At 35.0% G+C, this 10,189-nt stretch overlaps 1 long non-coding RNA gene across 1 annotated transcript; it reads right to left on the reverse strand.

The window, feature by feature from the left end:
- Nucleotides 1-503: 503 nt before the first annotated feature.
- LOC139960559 (uncharacterized) lies at nt 504-4,747 on the reverse strand. The gene is made up of 4 exons (XR_011790561.1): nt 4,411-4,747; nt 2,176-2,294; nt 1,552-1,713; nt 504-722 (listed from the first exon to the last, which is right to left on the reverse strand). It is a non-coding gene; the product is annotated as an uncharacterized lncRNA (long non-coding RNA).
- Nucleotides 4,748-10,189: the final 5,442 nt, after the last annotated feature.

Here is a 10,189-nt window from a genome sequence, read left to right on the forward strand (position 1 = left end):
ACCGCCGAAGAAACTCCAGCGTACCGCCGGTGTTCCACCAGTAGACCGCCAAAGAAATGCCAGCGTACCGCTGGTGTACCGTCAGTGTTCCACCAGCAGACCGCCGAAGAAACGCCAGTTTTCCGCCGGTGTACTACCAGCAGACCGCCGGAGAAACGCAAGCTTACCACCGGAGTACCGCTGAATTTCTGTCAGAGAGAGCCATTGGCTATCCACTAGCTAATATCCAGTGTTCAAGCGACCTGCTAGCCCAAATCTGGTATTTCGCCAGCAACCCGCTAGGCAGAGATCTTCACATGAATTGCTAACCAAATATCTGTGTTCCGGTAGAAAACTGTCCGTCAAATATCTGGTTTTGTCCCAGCACATTGTCAAGGGAATGCTAGCAAGAGAGCCAGCTTGTTTGGGGTGTACTACTAGAACAGAGCTATTGGTCTACCTGCAGATTTTACTGAATTACACATGCGGTTACATATGAAGAAATAATGACTAACACAGTGAAATTAGTTGCTATCATTTTATTACGCCTATAAATTACAAAGCGAGAAAATGAGTTCCAGCGTTAAATATTGCAACAGCACTAAAGAAATTCACTCGTCAACTGTTTGTGGTGAAGTCCGAGATTTTCGCCCTCCCTCACAATCTGATGCATCCTTCAGAAATCTAACCACCGCCGCCTGAATATCAGATGAAGTCGATTGTGCAGTTCCTCCGTACAGCTTCTGTTAATACAAAACACATTACACAAAACATTACATAAAAGATTGCATTCTACACAAGCAATAAAATGAAGCCAATAATGGGTTACCCGATACTCATAGCTAGGACAGTTACTACTGTTCATGTTCCACAACCATGCATCAGTTACTACTGTAACTGCTCGTAACACAGTAACATGTGTTACAGGTGGCAAGTTTTTTGTAAATGCAAATTTAAAAAAAAAAAATTTAAATTATAAAATTTAATATACTAATTTTTTTTTTTTTTTAAATTACTGCAAATTTTCACCTGTCTGACTCTTAGTTCAACGTGTCACAGCTTTTTGATAATTACTGTGCCAACTGTAACACTAGCTATGAGTATCGGCTGGGGTCTCACATTATGATCACAATTGGTTAAACTACATTATTCACATTTTCACACATTTACCATTTTTTCAGTGATATACGAAATATTTCCTTTGCATTTGACAGTCACTTTCTTTCATTTTATACTGAACACATGCATTACTGTTGCAAATCCAGGTCCCATCAATTGGGAAAGAAAGTGACAATGGACGGGTCAATAAAATCATATGGTGAATTAACTTTAAAATCAATGCTGAATGCTGCTTTTCAACTGCATCTGAAACAACACATCTTACATCAAAATATATTTGTAGTAACTTATTTAAATGACCAGAATTCAATGTATATTAAAGCAAGAATTCTCGTTGATGGGGTTTTGCATTGAAAAGCTGGCCGATCCATGAGTCAAATGCACAACCCCCTCCCCACAACTCAAGGTTCTCTTCACTGCTGCTGAAAACAAAAATGACACATATAAACTCACTTTCAATTATGTATTTCATACATGCAGCTTCGCAAAGGCTGTTTTCCCAGTGGTACATGTCCAGTTCAGTGTGGTAGCAACTGCATTTGCCAATAAATCACCCATGATTCTTTTAACGCACTCCTTCAACGTGTTGCCACCAAGAATTGATAGTCTTCTCTTCTTGAAACAACAAAAAGAAAGAAAAGTTAATCAGAAACCATTCAATAATTATTATACAAACAGAAATATTCAAGTAATTCTATTTCATCCAAACTTTGGCATCTTTTGCTAATTTCTTATCAATATTTTAAGAGGAACTAGCAATGCAGTGCTGCAATGTTCCTTTCTGGGTCCAGTCAAAAACAAGATTGATTTAACAGCCCACTTTTGTAGAATGCACCGCAATGTAAAATCATTTCTGGCCAAACTCTTGTTACCTAAATGCTTTCATGTCTGTTACTACCTTAGAGTTTTAATTGTCTCCCAGGAAAAGGAAATTAGCCCCTCAGGAAATATTTTATTTTGTACAGACCACTGACACAATAAAACCTGACTTGGCTTCAAATTTATAATGATAAACTAACATTACACTCTGGAAAACTGTTTTCTGATTACTTTCCTTACACTTTTAAACTGACTTACCAAATATCTTTCCAAAGCCTTGTTTGTTTCAATAGAGTCATCCAGGTTATTAAATTCCTCCAAAGATCCCACAGGAATAGTAACGCGCTGGCTTCTAACTTAGTTCCTGAAATCCTGATCTGGAAAAATTGATAAATTGTGATTTAATCTGCTGACTCCATCTTCCTCAAAAAACAACAACAGCAGCATACTTTGGTGTTTCCATACTTCAAATTAAAGTTAAAAACAGTAAATAAGTTCACAACAACATATTGTGCAGGAGAGGAATGGCTATCTGTGGCTCCTTTATATACTTAGAATCCTTTCACTAATAACTTCAACTGTGTCATCATGCAGCTCAAAGTTGTTATCATTATTGCATGTTTCTTGTAAAACAGTGTTGACATGCCCATCAACCTCATTTTGTATTTTCCTTGTTTAGTTCGCCAGGGATTTCACATGAGTCATTTTTTCCCTGTTAATCTACTGCAAAAAAAGAACCAAAAACAATAATCTAGAGCTCTTCATTCTGTATCCATTACTTACAATGGGCATTAACCCTTGGATTATTATTATTTTTTTTTGGGGGGGGGGGGAGAACTATTATATAATGTCAAATTTACATCATCAAATACAGACAAATCATGTTATTCGTTACTCTGTCTGCAGAGCTTTTTAAACAGAATAACATACCTTCCTGCTTGCCGAAAGTTGTATCTACTTTCATTGCCATTTAATTCATTTGGGAATACAATAGAGGGGCAAATTGAACCTAAACTACCTCCACTAACTATGCTTTCAATGATTTATTGCCAAGGAATTTAAACAGTTCTCCCCGCAGCACTTTAAACTTTGAACCCTTTAAAGTAACTTTCCATAGAAACGCAGTACAGACATAGCACAGAGGCAGTTCAGCTATTGGGCAAATATACTTTACTTTAACTGAGGATCACTTCAATGTAGGCAGTTATTTTCTTGGAAATCATGTGCAGAATGATTCACCAGAAACTGAGCACATGGAATAGACCCAATGCAAATATTTCAAATTGACAGTAGCTAAGACAAAAAGCAACAAAAAGAGATAAGGCAACCACAATTTTTTTAGAAGCCTAGAGGCTAGATATGAAATATTTTTCATTATCGTGTTGGTTGGTATCACCAAGAGCGTAGGAACCGGGGGGGGGGGGGGATGGGGGCGCCAGCCCCCCAGTGAAAACTGTGGAGGGGCGGAAGTATCATTCCGCCCTCCCCCCTGGCTTCGCAAGTCAGAAAACCCCTTTTTCATTCCCAAATGAGAAAAAAATCTCACTTGGAGCACCAAATTGCATCTAAGGCCAGGTGAAAATACAAAATTAAGTTTACAAAATTGAGTGGGTGTTGAAGTGTGCCATATTGCACCCTCCCCCCAGGCCGGCCATCAGTCTCTTAAGCCCCCCACTCAAAAGTACCTTCCTACGCTACTGGGTATCACTATACTCCACATGAGTACTCATAAACTATGATGACGATGACCTATTGTTCTCCAAAATGCTTAATTGGTCACAAAAACTTTGAAGCCTAAGCACTAAACATGAAATCCAAAAAGATTTAACCACCAACCCATTCCTGATATTTAAAAACAACCATACTTAGGCCCTATATTATTAATAAGGTTTTAACATTGAGTCTTTACCTTCTTAACTAGCCTAGGCCTAGCTATAAACAAATAAAACAGCACATTATTTCTTAAAAGTTATGGATGACCATGATTTTTCAATACTGTAACATACCAAATGATTTAAAACTAGGCCTAGGCCCCTAGTACTAGTGTACTACCACTACTAGTAGTAACTAGTAGTAGTACTGTACTACTAGTAAAGTAATATATATTTCAGAATATGATATTTAAAATTAGGAGGAAGCCTTCCATAGTCATCTAGTAATATTTACAGTATTAACCTTCTGCAGATAACAGTTTTCTTCTAATACAGTCAGCAAACAAATGTTTCCGCATTACATTGCATAACCTAGCTATTATACAAACAACGGTCATTAGTTTACCTTTATGTGTGATCGTTATTGCTCAGCCTAACACAATTAACACCTACAAATGTAGGCTAGGTGTAATTCATACACCGCGAAAGGCTTCTCATTAAGCGATACATTCTAGCCTAACGCTAGATTACGTCTAAGTTTATTTAAAAAATAGTCACTTCAAATACTTGCGAAATCAAATGTACAACTGTCAACCCTTAGTAAGAAAAAACAGGTACATACCTCTTAAGCAAATTTGTATCTGCAGACTGCAAGTACTTTCAAAACAATTGATCAGGATATCCAACATCGAAAGAGTTGTAACGGATTACGAAAGCGACCGCTTTTCAAACTAGCTGCTATATCTGAGGACACTGAGCAGTGCGGTTTAGCGATTGGATGCCAGTTATACTAGGCTCGTTCGATCAGTGAAAAATGTTTTCTGAACTGTTTTCTCTCAACTACGCTAAATTGTTGATTAATAAATACTTCTTGGGATAGTTGAAATTTATTAAAGTATTTGAATATCGCTTATAACGTTATTGCTAATATTTATTTCAGAATTTGAATTTGTTGAAAATATTATTTTGTAAGTGTTCCTGTGCTTAAGGGTATTACCCGCCCATTTTGCCCAAATGCTTGCCAAGATTTCTTCATGTGGTATCCGTCAGACTCGTTCGATCAGTATTTTTTTCCCCTTCAAATATTATGTAGTGTATGATAATATATATAACATTGGATGGTAAGCAAAATTTAACTACTTTGAGTTAGCTCAATCTTTAATTACCCTATAGTTATTGGCGAATATAGGTTTTAGGAAAATATTATTCTGTTAATTGTGCCAGTTTGGTAAGGTAACTTCCCGCCAATTCTGCACAAAAGCTATCCAATATTTCCTCCGGCGGTACTGCTGTCGGCATTCCGCTGGACTTACAAGCCAGCTGTAATATCTATCGGTCCGTTAGCGGACCACCAGCCGTTGCCTAATAACGTATAAGCCCATGCAGCCGCACCTGAACCTGGCCTATAATACTACACAAAATCCAAGTATTCTTAATTTTTCTCTCCACAGGAACAAATATATACAAAAAGCACGGGTAAATTAGTTTAATAGAAACTCATCTTTAACTAAACTTTCACATAGAGACTTAAGATTTTGGACAGACCCGATGGCCAATGTGTATGTGAACTTGTGTAAACTGCTGAGTGACTTTCATAACATAATATTTGTGGGAAATTTTCTACGGCGTTACGCTGTCGGTCTGCTGTTGGAATTCTGCTAGGTTTTTCCAAGCAACAATGTCTATCGGTCCGTTGGCGGACCTCCAGCGTGAAACCACCGGCTCGTTTACGACGTTGATACGCTGTTGGTCCGCTGTCGGCAATACGCTGGGTTTTTTCCAAGCAGCAATGTCTATCGGTCCGTTGGCGGACCTCCAGCGTGTAACCGCCGGCTTTTTAACGACGTCGATACGCTGTTGGTCCGCTGTCGGCAATACGCTGGGTTTTTCCAAGCAGCAATGTCTATCGGTCCGTTGGCGGACCTCCAGCGTGTAACCGCCGGCTTTTTAACGACGTCGATACGCTGTTGGTCCGCTGTCGGCAATACGCTGGGTTTTTCCAAGCAGCAATGTCTATCGGTCCGTTGGCGGACCTCCAGCGTGTAACCGCCGGCTTTTTTACGACGTCGATACGCTGTTGGTCCGCTGTCGGCAATACGCTGGGTTTTTCCAAGCAGCAATGTCTATCGGTCCGTTGGCGGACCTCCAGCGTTTTACCGCCAGCGTTTTTACGCCAGCGGACCGCCAGTGTGATGCGTACTGGGTATATATATATATATATATATATATATATATATATATATATATATATATACAGTCCCTTTAATATGAATACAAAAGCAGAAAGAAGTGTATTAAAGATACTTACCTGACGTTATTTAATTTTATTTTTAAATATAGTTTTCTTTAATAAAATTCACATGTGGAATTAATACTTTACATATAATCCACATGTTTATGCATCAAACTGTCAAAAAGAAAAATCACCCAAACAACTTGATCCACGTTCAATCCCAGTCCCCTTACATCGAGACTGTAACCATGTGATTTTGTCGCTTTTTAAAGATAGATAGAAACTTTATTGTCCATTTCAGAAAACAGAAAATGGAAATTATTTCTCGTCGACAGTAAACATAAAACAATAGTGAATACAAACACAATCATACAATAAACAAACTATAAGTGAACAGCTACGAGAATAAAACTAAATAGGCAGAACCAGAACAGTAACAGAGGCAGCACAGAGGGCTGCAAGTGACAGATCACACACTGTGGCCAAATCGCTTTGCACGCAAGTTAAATAAGTGTATTGCCTCAGGTAAGAAAGAATTGCGGAACCTGGACGTTTTAGTATTGGGCACCTGTAATCAGGGAGTTGTTATGGAACAACTCCTTGCTGTAATCGTATCCCGGATCTGTTGAAAATGAAATGACTATGAAAAGGGTGTGTGTGATCTTCTTTTATATTTTTGAGTTTCTTCAATAGACTCTCTTCATATATGGTTGAGAGTGACGGAAGACTTGAACCAATGCAACGTTTAGCTAACTTCCGACCACGTTCCAGCTCTGCCCTGTACTTCTTCGGCATACTGCCAAAGAAACATATAATACTGGACGCTATGACACTTTGGATGATTGACTTGTAGAATAATTTCATGATGGTATAGTTAACTCTGCATTGCTTTAATTTTCTAAGGAAATAAAGTTGTGGCAGGCTTTACCCTTAACAGCCTTTGTGTGAACATTCCAATTAAGTCAAGTGAGGTATCCATTGAAAAGGGAATAGATACGGGTCTGGGATGGGGTGGTGGTGGGGGAGGGAGGTGCAGTTTTACTCCATATATCGGTTTATAGTCGAACAATGTAAGGCATAGTTGCATAGTTGACTTTTCTTGTGCCACTGACAACTTTGATAAAGTTTCATTCCTTATAATGTATTTCATTGCAGTAACTTTGTTTTCCTAAACACTATTCGTGAGCCAATACCGTGGATGATATCTTTTTACTACTACACAAGACATGGAGATATATGGAGATATGGGTACTACGGTGGACGTAAGTGATTTATCGCGACGTGAATTCCCTACTGACAAAGAACCTGGTTCCGTCCAGTAAATGCCATACATATATATATATATACATATTCTTCTCACCCAGACATGTGCATATAACATATTTCATCGGAAAAATAATTGTTTAATTCTTATTATGAATGTGATGACCTGAGCTAATTGAAGGCCTTTGCAACACAAGAGGTGATTATGAAAGGTCACGTGCAACAAACACTGCACATTTGTTTTCTCCTGCAACATTGAGATTTTCCAAATTGCAGTGTGGCATGGGTTTACTTCGCATTGACAAGAAATAAAGAAAGAAAGAAACACACACACACACACATAAATAAATATATATATATAAATTTTTATTTCTTAATTTTCATTTATACAGGATACAAGCTTTGATGAATGCGTAGCAAGGAATCTTTCGTACTGTGTCCCAAAATTATTTCAATATCTCAAGTATTTTGGCGGAGCCAGTCTCCAGTAGACCTATAACGGAATGACCTTTACCTCCACTACAAACGATACTTTGGAGATATTTTGGTTCACAGTGCTTTAGGACTTTGACCTCTGTTAACGAACACACACACAACTTTAGGTACACCGCTATTCAATAACCCATGGAGGAAATATCGTGTGTGTGTGTGTCTGAATATATTCTCTATACCTACTAAGTACTATATCTATTACAATATATGCATTTTCTGAAAATATGAAGGAATAAAAGAACGAAGGATTATACTGTAAAGTAAATTTAGATCTTAGTATGCTAAGTAAAGAAAACGAGATACAGTTATTACCTATACCATACAGACAAGAGGTAATCTGTTTTTAATTGACTGGGAAAACCATGGAGGTGTTCATGATTTTAACACACACAAATTATTTCGGTTATCGTGCAATCTTTAACATAACGAAAGTAAACTTCTTTATACATAACAAAATAATCATATACTTTGATAAACTAACTTTGCCCAAATTTATAAGATTGCAATACAAAATGTGGTGAAAATCATGAAAACCCCTGGACTAAAAACCCAATCTTCACCCCATTTAGATTTATAAGCGGACAGCATGGCCACTAGGCTATGGACATATCCAAAGGTTCGAAACCGGTACAGAGATCGGAATTCAACTGTGGCATTTGTCATCAGAAATGAACGACAAAGGCAAATAAATATATATATAATTAAAATTGTAGAGATATTACATCAATAATCCTATATGTAAATGTATATACAAGCCAAACACACACAAATAAAGTATATAAAGAAAATAAGGTAATAATGTAAATAGAGTAAATAAAGTAATAATGTAAATAGAGTAAAAAAAGTAATAAAAATAGAGTAAATAAAGTTATGATGTAAATAGAGTATGGTATAAGTAAATAAAATATAAAGTGAATAAAGTAACTAAAGTATATAGAGTAAATAGATTAAATCAAGGTGAATTAAGTAAATTAAGTAAAATAAATAAATGAGGTAAATATAGTAGCTAAAGGAACTAAAGAAAATAGAGTAAATAAAGTAAATAACGTAAACAAAGTAACTAAAGTAAATAAAGGAAATAGAGTAAATGTTGGCACATTTGTCACTCGTAACGAACAATGCCTATTCTGTTTTATACAAACCACACGCACACATATATATATATATATATAATATATAATATTTAATTAAAATTGAAGAGATATTACATCAATAATCCTATATACAATTGTATACAAGCCATACACACACAAATATAGTATATTAAGAAAATAAGGTAATAATGTCAATAGAGTAAATAAAGTAATAATGTAAATAGAGTAAATAAAGTAATAATGTAAATAGAGTAAATAAAGTATGATATAAGTAAATTAAATATAAAGTGAATAAAGTAAATAAAGTATATAGAATTAATAGAGTAAATAGATTAAATCAAGTAAATAGAGTAAATCAAGTAAATAGAGTAAATCAAGTAAATTAAGTTAATTAAGTAAATTAAGTAAAAAAAAAATAAATGAGGTAAATATAGTAACTAAAGAAAATAGAGTAAATAAAGTAAATAACGCAAATAACGTAAACAAAGTAACTAAAGTAAATAAAGGAATAAAGTAAATGTAGGCACAATTGTCACTAGTAACGAACAATGTATATTCTGTTTTATACAAACCACACGCACACACACATATATTAAAAAAAATAAAGTAAATAAAGTAATTAAAGTAAATACAAAGTAAAATATAAAGTAAAAACAAAGTAAAAAAACAAATAAAGTAAATAAAGTGAAAAATATAAAGTATATAATGTAAATATAGTAAATAAGGTAATTAAAGTAAGTAAAGTAAATAAAGTAAATAATGTCAATAGAGTAAAAAAGTAATAATGTAAATAGAGTAAATAAAGTTATAATGTAAATAGTGTAAATAAAGTAATGATGTTAATAGAGTAAATAGAGTATGGTATAAGTAAATAAAATATATAGCAAATAAAGTAAATAAAGTAAACGTAGTCACATTTGTCACCATATCGATCAATGTGAGTTCTGTTTTGGTGACAAATATTGCCTTACTTAGAGATCTGTATTGAGAAGCCGGATCTCGAAAGAGAAACTTCGAAAAGACTCTTTTATATGAAATTGAAAGACAAAGGCTAATATATATATATATATATATATATATATATATATATATATATATATATATAAAATTGTATAGATAGTACATAAATCATTCTATATACAATTGAATATACAAGCAACACACATACACGCATACACACACACACATATAGATAGAATTCTTTGTAAATACAAACCACACACACACGCACACGCATACATATATACATAAAAATAAATAAATAAAATAAAGTAAAGTAAAGTAAACTAATTATAATAAATAGAGTAAACAAATATAAA

This window comes from Apostichopus japonicus, chromosome 19 (assembly GCF_037975245.1).
Source record: "Apostichopus japonicus isolate 1M-3 chromosome 19, ASM3797524v1, whole genome shotgun sequence".
Lineage (NCBI taxonomy): Eukaryota > Metazoa > Echinodermata > Holothuroidea > Aspidochirotida > Stichopodidae > Apostichopus > Apostichopus japonicus.